General features: G+C 37.6%; 1 protein-coding gene across 6 annotated transcripts in view; it reads right to left on the bottom strand.

Annotated features, from left to right (window-relative positions):
- NMU (neuromedin U) overlaps positions 1–13,487 on the bottom strand; it is a 115,765-nt gene extending 102,278 nt beyond the window's left edge. For 2 of the 6 annotated variants that reach the window (XM_053901568.1, XM_053901570.1), the window contains exons 1-2: positions 13,425–13,485; positions 9,884–9,944 (exon numbers count right to left, since the gene is read on the bottom strand). The gene's annotated coding sequence lies outside the window, so the exon portion shown is untranslated. Of the gene's footprint in view, positions 1–9,883; positions 9,945–13,424 lie in introns of all 6 variants that reach the window. The other 4 variants (XM_053901573.1, XM_053901574.1, XM_053901571.1 and 1 more) reach the window with 3 other exon arrangements.
- Positions 13,488–13,784: the final 297 nt, after the last annotated feature.

The following is a 13,784-nucleotide window of genomic DNA, read 5'->3' as shown; positions in this document are numbered from 1 at the left end:
GAAAACTTCCAACCTCCCACACTGCAAGAGCATGTTCTTTACCACTAAGGAAGATATAGAAATAAAGGCTATATACTGCTGGAAACAGGGAAGAAAACCTACTCAGGTCTAGGATCCTATGCTGATATAAAGAAAAGGTCTTCAACTGTTGGAGGTGAGGTGAGAAACTTGCTCCTGCCAGACTTCCCCACCAACACAAAGCAAAGTGTATTGCCATGAAAATGCAGAAAGGCTAAGAAAATCTTAGCGCCTAGGCCCAGGCACACAGCACTTATCCATCACTGAAAACAGAGCAGGAGAACTGAGAAAGCCCATGTCCGCACCATAATTATTGCACTAAGTAACAAGCCATAACAGTATGCCACTTTATGGGAAATGGGGGCACAAGAGCAAGAAGAGAAGAACTCTTTGCAGCACAAGTATGGAGGGCCCTCTGAAGGCTGAGGGTAGAGCAGGAAAATTAAGAAAACAACCCTTTTTTCATGTCAGGTTCCATACCAACCACAAGTATCACTAATTCTCTGATGGAGGAATTTGAAGTCTATGTTGTACTTAAGATAAGTACAGCAACAATAAACCCAGCTAAACTACTGACTAACCTGACAGAAGAAGGAACACATCCATTTCCAGATGTAACTACCTCTTACCTTTGTCTCTGATGTTGTTTTACACAAAAAGCAACTAAAACCCAGTCATTGCCAAGAGCTAAAGCAGGCAACAGAGGCAGAAACAGAGATGCCACCGAGGTTAAAACTAATGGATAGAGATTGAAATAATTATGGTTAATATGTTAAATTTTCTAGTAGAAACAGTAGCCAGCTTGAATAATAGATGGAGAATTTTAGCAAAGAGGGAATATATATAAAACAAATAGAAATTCTAGAAATAAAAAAAGCACAGTATCTGAGTTGAAAAATTCTTTCAGTGGACCAGTAGGCAAGTGAATGTAGCAGAGATGAAAGAATCAGTGAACTTGAAGATAAATCAGCAGAAATTATCCCAATTTAAACACAAGGTGAAAACAAAATGGGGGAGAAAACAAACAGCAATAACAAAAACAACAAAAAAACCCAGAACCCAGGACATCCAGGAGTTCTGGGGATGATATTGAATGGTCTAATATGCATGTAATGGATGTTCAACAGAAATATTTGAAGGGGTAATGGCTGAGAATTTTTCCAAAACTAATAACAACAACAAACACAAATCCAAAAAGTTCAGAGAACTCCAAGTGAGAAAAACTGGAAAAAAAATATACTGGATCAAATTACAGCCAAAAGGCCAAAAGCCAAAGGAAAAAAAATATTGAAGACAGGAAGAAAAAAAAAAGCATTACATACAGGGAACAAAGATATGAATGACCGCAGACTGTCAGAAACTATGTAAATCAAAATGCAATATAGAAACATCTTCAAAATATTTAAAGAAACAATAACTTAAAGTTAACCTGTAATTCCAGAAATCTATATCCAGTTAAAATATATTTCAAAATGAAGGTGAGAAATGGGACTTCTGGAATGATGGAGTAAGGACCTCAACTGTCTGGCAAAACGATTCGACTGGTGAAAAATAATTTTCATTTATTTAAAGACTCTAGAAATTGTCATAAGAGCATACAGCAAATGGAGAAACATTCTTTCAAGGAAATCTGCTAAATATCAGTAAAAATAGTAGTATTTTAACCATAGGCTACTTCGCTATTCCCCCAGCTCTTCATTACAGAAGCTCTATTCGGTGCAGCCAAGAAAATGGTAGTTTCATCTCCCTGCCAGCTCCCAGTCTGGAACTACAGTTCCATCCCAGGATGGGCAGGGTGCAGATGTTTCTCATCTATTCTAGGAAGCTCTATTCTAGGCAGGTGTGGCTAAGAGGTTCAGGTCTCTCCTCCTCCACCCAGCTCCCCATTCATAAGGCAGAAGCTCCACCCCAGACACAGAAGGCCAAATATACTGGGTCCCCAATCACTCCCACCCCAGTTCACTCATAGGGTGGAGGTTCCATGCTTTGAGGGGCACACCAAGAAGACCAAGACTGCCAACTTCTCCCTCTGCCATCTCAGTGCATACTCATAGAGCAAGGGTGTCCTTCTAGGGAAAGCAGGGTCTCACATCCAATTATGGTAGAGTGGTACAGGGGTTCTGCCCTGGAGGAAAGGCAGGCCATGTTGACAAAGAGCTGTGCAGCTCTGTCTCAAAAGACTGACTTTATTTGGAACTAAGAGCAAAGAACTCCATGCCTAAGGGCATTGTAGAAAAACAATACAGATCTTAGTGGAGGGCAATTAAGAAGTGGCTGGCAGCTCCTTGATGTAGCAAAACAGCAGAGCAGCTAGAAGTTTAATGGAGAGAATCAAGGAAAGAGGCAGCCAACAAGAGGTGTCCTGGGTCAGAGTCAACTCTGGGGGTTGGGAAGGCTGTGCATATACACTAGGCTCCCCCCACTCCGAGCCATCAGGACATAGGGCAAACTTGAAAGCATTCCCCAAGTTGGACACAGATTCATCAACACAGGGCAGAAATCACTGGCACAAGGGTCTTCAACATAACCTCTGACCAAACAGACTGAACAATGAGCTGCTTTTAGGGGCAACTCCTAGGAAAACAGGCTTAAATATAACACCACAGTCATCCCTTGGCAGTCTGACAGGTTGTACTTGCCAAAGGTTCTATCCTCGGTAAGAGCAAATACAACTAGAAATAAGAAGCTTAATTCTCCTTGTCGAAACCAAGGGAAGAGATCTCTCTTGCTTCTTCTTCCTCTTTTTTTTTTTTTAAGGTCATTTACTTTAGAAAACTTACAACTGTGAGTACTTTCTCCTCTCTTTGAAATGTATATAAATCCTTTTGGAGACTAGATCAGCCTTTTCTACTCTGTGACCCAAGAATGTCTTTTCTCAAGATGGGAGCCATCTCTGAAATGTACATATCAAGGGAGAGAACACTCCTGTCTCCCAGCTTCTGCGGGCAAGTAGGAGCCTAAATTCAGGGGGGCCTCGTTCCACGTTGCAAAACTACATCCTGTCATAAAGAGATAAGAAGTTTGTTTTCCTCCTGGATAAAACCCATTAGTCAACACAAATGGTCACTCCAATTACCAGCTAAAACGAGTATGAATTATGTGCGCTAAAGGTGCTGTGGAGTCCTCTTACTTGACAAGACGTGCATTGTGGTATCTTCTTGACTACATATAAGGGTGAGATCTCTTTCAGCCTTTTGCAATCGCTTAATGGATTGCCTGTGATGTACATCACAGTCTGGCTTAATGCTTATTCAATAATAAAACTGTTGGGGTGCCTGGCTGTCTCAGTTGGTTAAGTGTCCGACTTTGGCTCAGGTCATGATCTCACGGTTCGTGAGTTCAAGCCCCGTGTTGAACTCTGTGCTGACAGTTCAGAGCCTGGAGCCTGCTTCAGATTCTGTGTCTCACTCTCTCTCTGTCCCTCCCCTGTTCATGCTGTCTCTCTCTCTAAACATTAAAATAAAAATAAAAATAAACATTAAAAAATAAAATAAACATAAAAAAATATAACAAAACTTATTTTCTCTCTCTACTATACCTGTGGAGAAGTTTTCTCAGTTGAGAGATTTTGTTTTTAATTATATTGCCCTAACCGCTTTCAGGAGCAATCAGGGAGGGAAGCTCCAAGCTACCAGCTCCTGGCTGAAAAGGTACAACGACAACAAAAGTTAACTCCCTGAATTTGAGCAGTAGAGCGGCCTCCAAGCCACACACACACCCAATGGTAAAAGCTAAACCTCTAAGTGGCTTTGAAGGCTTAAGCACAAACTTTGACCAACTCTGTCCTTTTTCAAGATTGTTTTGGCTATTCTGAGTCCTTGGAATTTCTCAAGGATATTTTGAAAACAACTTAAGCAAAGCACCTATTAAGGAATGGTCATATAACCTCAAACCTAACAGGACATCAGCAAACACCACAATGTGTATAGTATATTTTAAAATAGTTTTACAAACTACTTGCTCTGTTTATGAATGAGCAAACATGTACTCTTCCGGGAAGCTCTCTTCCTTCACTGCCTATCCAACCCTTCTCCATTCGTTAAGATTCAGTTCACATTCTATCTGGCCGCTCCAGGTCACATTACTGCCCTTCCCTGAACAGCTACCTCTCTACCGTTTATGTACATTATGCACATTATGTACATTACTTATGTAAATAAGTAAATATGGTTTTATTCTCCAATTGTGGCAGCAAAACTTCTCAAGGATAGAGACAATGCCATGATCTTTCTTTCTTTTTTTTTTTTTTTTCCCTACTTGCTTTAGCTTGAACATTCAATCTACATTTGTTGGATTGAATAATAGTCTTTTAAGTTTTTCTCAAACTAGGGCACCTGAGTGGCTCAGTTGGTCTGATTTTGGCTCAGGTTGTGAACTTGTGGTTTGTGGGTTGGAGCCCCGCTTTGGGCTCTGTGCTGCCAGCTCAGAGTCTGGAGACTGCTTCAGATTCTGTGTCTCCCTCTCTCTCTGCCCTTCCCATACTCGTTTTCTCTCTCTCTCTCTCTGTCTCAAAATAAATAAATTAACATTTTTAAAAATTCAAAGTTTTTCTCAAACCATGTGATACATTTATATCTTAAACATAAAATATATTTTCTTAATCAGACAATCTAGCCTAATGTTGGGCACAGTAGTATGCAACTAATAGCTTTGTTAAATTTAATTAGGAGGTGAGCGGTTGCAACTAATATCCTGTACATTTTTCTTTGTGCCAGGTAATGACCTTGGTGCTTTGTATGAATAATTTTATTTAATTAAATGTAATAAAATGTGAATCACATGTAAACATTATTACACATTTGGAATGTGAAAATAAGATAGGTTATTTTTATCAATTTAAAAGTGTTGGTTAAACTAATTTACACAAGTGACCATTCCTCGGAATCCGAAATTGCTGTTTTGACCCCACCCCACCCCACAAAAATATCAAGCTTAAAATATTCAATTCACTTTATAACATTGCTAGGAATATTCTCCATTAATTTATAATGATAATTATTTTTAAAATACACTTACAAAAGATATTATAATTGTTCTGAAAAGGCTTTCATTTTATGCATTTAAATTATGCCATGTAGTAAATAATAATTTACTTCAAAGCAATTATTTTATCTCTTTCTGTGCTATCTTCCCTTGTTCCTGATAGTTTGTTTTGTTCATATTAGATTCAGATGACTGTCAAAATATGTAACCGTAGATGCCAGAAATAGTTTTAAAATCAGGACAGAGAGTAGAAATTTTTTTACTATTTTTCTACAAAAATAGTTACTGGAACATATTTTCTACAAAAATAGTTATTTGCTAAAAATATTCATTGTGAAATGTGGTAGAATGATTTAATGTTGGAACAACGGCTTTAACTCAAATACTGTTGGCATCAGTAAGTGCATGAGTCATTAAATGGAATAAAAAAGGTATAGCACTTATCATTATTGAATTAACAAATTTCAGAAAGATACAAATTTAAACAAAGTAGCTTATAGTGTACTTGTATGCCTCATAATATTTGGCACATTGTAACACTTAATAAATGGAACCTTTTTAAAATCACATTACTCGGGGAGCCTGGGTGGCTCAGTCGGTTAAGCATACGTCTTCTGCTCAGGTCATGATCTCGCGGTCCATGAGTTCAAGCCCCACATCAGGCTCTGTGCTGACAGCTCAGAGCCTGGAGCCTGTTTCAGATTCTGTGTCTCCCTCTCTCTCTGACCCTCCCCCATTCATGCTATCTCTCCCTGTCTCAAAAATAAATAAACGTTAAAAAAAATAAAATAAAATAAAATCACATTATTATATGACTGTCAACATTTCCAATGGTGAGATTGAATGAGTGATAGGGATAAGTTACTTACATGTTAGTCTTTTATAACAGGCTCAACTATCACCTTCTGCAAATATTTACTCGTGCATATACCTATCATCTGGATCTCTGCCTTCATGTTTACACAGTGTTCTCCCTGTGTTAGTGCCTGTCTCTAAAATTTCCCTTTTTATTTTTTAAAAAAATTTTTTAATGTTTATTTATTTTTGAGACAGAGAGAGGCAGAGCATCAACAGGGGAGGGTCAGAGAGAGAGGGAGACACAGAATCTGAAACAGGCTCCAGGCTCTGAGCTGTCAGCACAGAGCCTGATGTGGGGCTCGAACTCATGGACCACGAGATCATGACCTGAGCCGAAGACGTATGCTTAACCGACTGAGCCACCCAGGTGACCCTAAATTTTCCCTTTTTATAAGGACACCAGTCATATTGGATTAGGGTCCACTCTAAAAATTTCATTTTAACTTACCTCTGTAATGACCCTATATCCCAATAAGGTCATATTCGGAAGTACTGGGGGTTAAGACTTCAATGTATAAATTTGGGGGGAACACAACCCAACCAACAACACTAGGGTTATTGCCACTAATACAGCTTTTTGGATGTCCTAAATATCCTTGAATTTCATAAGTGTCTTTGATACCAAGTGTCTTTCATGCCAAGTCTATAAAATATTTCCATTAGTACTACCTCTACTTAAAGATAAATATCTTAATTCAGCATGCAAACAACTGGGATTTAGCATATTAATTTAAGAAGACAATTATTAATCTAGTGTAACCACTTTATGGGCATTAGTGGGGGATAAATCTTTATACGTGCTATGGCATTATGGAAACAGCTGTGGCATTATTGAGGTCAGGAAATACAGAGCCAGGTCCTAACTCTGACATTCACTCACCACGGGCCATTTACCATCTGGACTGCTACTGCCTCTTCTCATCAAAAAGTTTATATGGTCTCTAAATTCCAGAAGATTCTCTGATTCCTACTCTATCTTGTTACGCTCTGTTTTGTATTATTCTTTCCTATCCCCAGACAAATATGAGCAACAGAGAGGTAAATGACATCGATAGACAAGCATATTTGCAGCACCTGTTCACAAACAGATTTTTAGAAATGGAAGACTCATCTACAGCCCTCACTTAACAAACAAACGAACAAAAAAAAGAAGCCTAGAGAGGTTAAGTGCCTTGTCCGAAGACACACATACATCATTTCTAGCTTGGATAATTTCAAACAGGGCAGCAGTCCTTAAATTAAATCCACAGATCTCAGGGGGCCCATGGATGAACTTCTAAGGTCTATATTCCTCCTGAGAGTCTGTGCAAAATCTTGCGTGAATATGCATGTATATGTTTTTTTTTTTTTTTCTGTTGAAAGGCATCCCTAGCTTTCACCAAAATTTCAAAGAGATCTATTTTTGTTCAAATAAATCCGTAGCTCCCATTCCCTCAATGCCTGGCATACAAGAGATAATTGGTAAACATTAGTTGACGTATGTATATTGAGTTCTTGACCAAGAAAAAGTTTATAACCACTGAAATAGAGTAAAACAGAGTACAGTCATTCTCTGGAAATAATCCTCGGTGTCTCCTGCTCTCATAATGCTCTACCTGTGTGGAGTCTTTCATCATGCTGCAGTTCCAAATCCTGGATGAATTATATGGTAATGTGCTTGCCTATTAAGCCAATTAAGAAAGATATTTAAATCACAATTTCATCTCCTTTAGGAAATTATCCATCTTTTTATTTAACTTTACCACTCCATTTAATTAACAAGGGTTTAATGGAAGTTAATAAATGATATATTAATTAATTTAGGAAATTACTCTGCCCTTATTAAAGTAATTCAATTTTTAAATGCTTGTAATTTTCATTGGTTCCATCAAGTAAAACATACTATATTCATTTAAATCTGAGTTACCTTACTTTACCATTAGTCCAAGTCCCAGGAAAAATCCCCAGTGTATTTAGGACATGTGCTGGAACAATGATCAAAACAGTGACTTTGAAAAAGGCAGGGTAATGCCTTGGGCACAAGACATGTAGTATTATAGCAGAGAGCAGCAGTGCCATAGAGTAGGTGTTTAATAAACATCTGACAAATCATTGAAAGAAAAAAGAAGTAGCTAATGCTCCCTGGAAGACAAAAGACTCTCTTGAACAGGGAGCCATCAACCTTAGGAGCAGGTGATAGGACATCTATCAGTGGGTTATGGAGTGTGATATAATGGTAGAATCCTTATCTGAAAGAGCATGTGTTTTTATGGGACCTTAAGAAATGGCACAAACCTGGTGATGATCAATGTGGACATCAAATACAACTGTCTGTATATAGTTATTAAACATTTCTTTTTGATAATTTATTACTAAGGACTTGCAAATATGGAATCAACCCAAAGTTCCAAGAATTGGGACCTCAGGACAGAAGAAGTATAATACTCTGCAAGAAGCAGCCCAGGCCATCTGTGCCACAGATGTGTATAACAATGAATTAAAAACCCACAAATGTTATTTGTAATAATTTATACTCTTCAGAAGCATTTACAAATGATGATTCACTTTGTCAATTAAGATTAAAAGCTCTCTTCCTTAGAAAATTAGGTCTTACTCATACTTGTGCCCCAATTCCAGCAAAGAGTAGCTGCTTAAAAATGACTGGATTTATACTTACAAATTTATTTATAAGTATGATTTATAGTTATAAATTAAGTATAATAGTGTTATTAAATATAATCTAGAAAGATCCTACAAAGTCTTGCTATTTTTCTTATCTAGCTTGCTAAGGTACCTTATATCACAGAGTAGATTTCTCAGTCTTAAAAACTTCCTGAAAGAGTAAATTATCAGTTTGACATCTAGGTACCACCTAAGCCTTAAAGAAATTAACACAGTAGTTTGGGCTACTCCCTTGGTGAGTGCCAAGATGACAAAGACCTTCCTCTGTCTTCATACTCCCCGGCACAAAGATCCTTGATATTTTAGAAAAGACTCAGACTTTCAATGAGATCATATTTAAACCATTTATCTTATCTGCAGTTGACATTTCTTTGTGTGGAGAGTTATTTTCCTAGCAGCTGAGAATGAAATCTTGGCAAAAACTATGGATGCTTGAATAAGATATATTGTTGTTGCAAATTCTATTTTAAACTTATTTACATTACAATCTGTTCCTTAGGTGGAATACTAGGGACTTCTTAAAATGATGTTTTAGGAGGACAGTAAATTAAAAAGGAAGTGCTATTTTAATTTTTTTTCTTTTTCATGGTATATTGAAAAACATTTTATGTAATTAATAAAAATAAATATAATGTGGTGGATAGAAACCCAGAATTGGTGGGTTGCAATTCAGAAATACATTCCAGTGTTGGTGCAACATTATTACACAGAAAGATTTTTCCTTTCCAAACTTCTTCCCAGCTACATCAAGAGTTCTACTTGGTGGAAGAACAGTATAGACATTTTTCAGCGTGGAAGAACCTGTCTAAATTACCACAGGAACATATGAATATTTCCTCATAGTTCATCTGAGCAATTACTGACAACAACCCTGAATAAAGACTATGGATAACTGAGTATGAAAGACACTTGGAGTTCTTAAATACATCATCTTCTATACTGACATATAGAGATTATTTAACTTATAACTTCAAAAAAGGAGTTAATACTACGAACCATCTCATGTCATTGGGTAATTTGTGGTCAGGTTCAACTAGTCCCCTAGAGCTGATCACAAATATCAAAGTCACTTATGGTGTATAATCATTGATTGTAGCTCCCTGCCAGATTTTTTTTTTTTAAGTGTACTTATTTATTTGAGAGAGAGACAGTGCAAGTAGGGAGGAAGCCGAGAGAGAGAGAATCCCAAGCAAGCTCCACACTGTCAGTGCAGAGCCCGATGTGGGACACGAACCCACAAAAGGCTGTGAGATCATGACCTGAGCAGAAACTAAGAGTCCAACATTTAACCGACTGAGCCACCCAGGCGCCCTCCCTGCCAGAGTTTTAACTGAAAAAGTTAATGCTTCTGTTGTGTACTTACAAATGTGATGAATACAAGGAAATGAGAATTTAAGTTGTCAGAGATGGTGGTTTTTCCAGCCCTGAAAGAAAAGGGGGTGTGGAATTCAGAGACTGCTAAAATAATTTTATTTATTCATATAAAATGATTATTATGTGCTAAGCTAAAGATAAAATGAGCAAGACAGAGATAACTTCTAATTGTATAGAGTTTTATGTATTTTTCACTCACAAGTAATTCTTGCACATTGTCTATGTATCAACATTGTCGATTTGGTGGTGGTGGGAAAGTGGAAGGAACCCATTGTGCCTAGTCTTGAAAAGTAACAATAAGGGGCGCCTGGGTGGCTCAGTCGGTTGAGCGTCTGTCTTCGGCTCAGGTCATGATCTCACAGTTTGTGAGTTTGAGCCCTGTGTTGGGCTCTGTGCTGACAGCTCAGAGCCTGGAACCTGTTTCAGATTCTGTGTCTCCCTCTCTCTCTGCTCCTCCCCTGCTCATGCTCTGTCTCTCTCTTTCTCTCTCTCAAAAATAAATAAACGTTAAAAAAATTTAAAAAAAAAAGAAAAGTAACAATAAAATCTATTTGTGTTGGAGATATTGAGGAAACAACACCATTTAAAAAATGAAAGGAGACAACTACCAGATACAATTTCAGTAAATGTGCAGTGAGTGGTGTAGGCAGAATAACTTGAGGTAAGATTATTTAAGTAGATGAGTTTGACTTCAGTGCTCTGATATGTATTTCCTTTCTTTGGGTGTCTCTGAAGCTCCCTGGCACTTTGCTAAGGTTTCCCCTTGATATTCACCATCCGTAGCCTTGGAGCCAATCCAAGGCCAAATAACTACAGTAATTTCATAAACTAATTTCTACCAAAGTGTCATGGGAAATAATTTAGGGCTATTCTACTAAATAAAAAAATTAGAATTTTAACTTCAGCCCTATAGGGACACCTGGAATAACAACAATGCCTTGTATCTTCATTGTGCTAAGTTATTTACAACATCAATGTAAGGTAGAATGTTAAGCAGTAAAGGGCTATGGAGATGAGTAAGATGTTAACTCCGTCTATGAAGGGCCTCATTGCTGACCTTAGCTATGCACATCTCAAGCCGACACTGCTATAACTAACTTGTACTAATATTAATTTTCCTGTTAATTTGCTTGCTTCCATTTTTTCTACTTTAAATGTGTCATTTTGTTGTTTCACCTGTTACATTGTAACTTCCTAAGGAACTTTCCATCTCCTTGAAACCAGAAACCATGTACTCCAGTCTTTTAGTTCTTTTTTTTTTTACTCTCTTTATTCTATCCCCCCGGTCCCCAAGACAGTACATTTTAAGCTATGGTTTTCTATCAATTAACAGATCATGAAAGCAATTTTGTAAGTCTCCTATCAACATCTTCAAATGAAATAGAATAGAACCTAAGAAAATGGAAAATTTCTGAGTGCCTCTACCCAAGGTGAGGGTAAGGATCTTGGTAAAACTCTGACACAGTGAGGGCTGTGTGTCAATGTGTGTTAGGCTGTGATATAAAATGTAGCTCTTACTAAGTTGTGGTCAGAACACCTTGGGAAACATGGCCAGGTGTTTACTCAGTATTTGCCTAAAACTTTTTTGCAAATTATTTGGATCCTTCTAGCAGTCACTCCCAGGTTCCTGACTTATTTCCCTTTGGATTTGCTGGTGGTTTCCCTTATTTGTTCCAAGCATCACCTAATGACCTCTTGGATTCGACTCTGCCTGACCTTTGGATCATAGGCTGACCCTGCACACTGCTGTCCACATCAACCCAGCCTGCCTGGATGCCTCTGGACATTCTTCCACCCCACACTGTACCAGATGCCCCCTGGCCTCAGGAAAAAGCCCAAAAATGATGATGGCAAATATCCTAGTATACGTAAATGCATATACCTGCCTCTTTTAGGGGTAGCATCTAATACCTTCTTGCTATGTTAAAGTAACTGACTTTACTACCTAAGGGGGAAAAAGACTCAGGAAATTAACATTGCTTAGAGCTGCCTGGGAGTAAAATTCTAATTCATGGAAGAGCACTTAAACTCATGATCTTAAATTAGCAACTTAGTCAAATTTTGAAAGTAGAGCAGCAAAAATTCAGCATTTTTGAAGAAATAAGTCCTGTGAGAAAAAATTCTAATTACTAGTTATTATCTGAGGTGATAGTTATTATAATAAAAATACTATTTTAAAAGGTCTATTAGAATCAAAATTATACTGAAATTATACTTTTCCTTATTCTTGCTTCATACATAAAGATATCAATTGAAAATTAAAGTAAATATTTTTATGTTTAAAAAAGCTCCTAATGCAAATGCTTTGCTTTTAAAACGGTCTAGAAGGGACTTTCCTCCATAATTATTTTTGTTAAAATACAGAAACTAGGTACCAGTTAGGGGAAAATCTGTAGCTTTTTACATTGCTATGGTAATAATCTACATTTTCACATATTTGTACAGTCATAACATTCCACCCATAGTTTGCCCTGGAGCCATAAATGACTAGGTTGGTGCCATCAGCTGCTCTTATGACATTTGGAAAATGATGATCATTATCTTATTTACTGCCATTTAGCCAATGTAGAGAAAACAGCTTATATATGAGGTTTCTTTTACAGAGGCAGCTGTAACTAATGAAAAACTGCCAGGGATTTTACCAGATAATGTATATTAAGTACTCACAAGCTGGAATGGAAATTCCATGGAAAAATTGAGGGATACCCCGTCTTCCTAGCGTAATTATATGAGTGGTCTTAGAGTCTTGGCACAGAAACCCTTAAACCTTGAAGAAATCTTGGTAAAGAGCTACCGAGATATCTGTGAAGTTAGAAAGGAAGTCCTTTAATGAAAAATCCTAGCATGGTTGAGAATACACTGTTGCCCATCTTCTAGCAACAACACTAGTAAGAGTGGGTAAAGTAGTGAGAAGATAGGTGGGTAGGGAGCTAAACTACTAATACCAATCTTCTAATAATGGTTTGAAGCTAGTCTCTGAGTACTTCTGAGGGTTGAACTGGTCCATAAGTCACAGGCTTGCCCTGACTCAATTCTGTGTTCCAGGAGAGCAGAGACCATCTGGCATGTGGGACATGGCAAGTATCCACTAAATGTTTGTAACAGTTGGCTTTATCTTATAGTCTTATCTTTATTTTGCTTTCATTATCATTTTCTGACTTATATTTCTTCTACAGGCTTCCTTTGTGTAAGGGACAGGAGGATTATCAATAAATATTACATAGAGACATGTTAAATGTTGAAAAGTAAAAGGAGGAATGTAAATAGCGAAGTGCCACAAAAGACTTATAAACCAATGTGCTATGGGGTCTCAAAGGATGCAGAGTTCACACACAGAGAGAGGAATCGTCTGAGATTTCATAGAGGAAGCGATTTTTACATGGTTATAAGCGATACAAAGCAGTGTGACTGGCAGAGAGTATTCCGAAAGATGAAGAGAACAAAGTCTTCTAATTCATTCAATCAATTTTACTCAAATAGTTATTTACTGATTCTAAAAGGGAAGCTTAGGATGCAAAACATAATATAACCTGTAGTATCAGCATAAGAAACAGTGAACCAGAAATTCTATCTTGTCTTTTGGCCAAGAAGAGGATAATGAGAGATTCCTGTTGAGAGAGGCAAACAAATTTATCACAATTTAGAAAGATACGTCAGGCTATTATTTGAAAAATTTTAAAGTTTATTTATTTATTTTGAGAGAGGGTGGGAGAGGGCCAGAACAGGAGAGAGAATCCCAAGCAGGCTCCGTGCTATCAGTACAGAGCCCATGGCGGGGCTTGATCTCACAAACCATGAGATCATGACCTGAGCCAATACCACGAGTTGGACACTTAGCTGACTGAGCCACCCAGGCACCCCTATTATTTGAATTTCCTTTTTTTTTAATT

The sequence above is a fragment of the Panthera pardus genome, unplaced genomic scaffold (assembly GCF_024362965.1).
Source record: "Panthera pardus isolate Hobbes unplaced genomic scaffold, ASM2436296v1 HiC_scaffold_13, whole genome shotgun sequence".
NCBI lineage: Eukaryota > Metazoa > Chordata > Mammalia > Carnivora > Felidae > Panthera > Panthera pardus.
The sequence above is the reverse complement of the archived record's forward strand: the minus strand, read 5'-3'. Positions and strand labels throughout refer to the sequence as shown.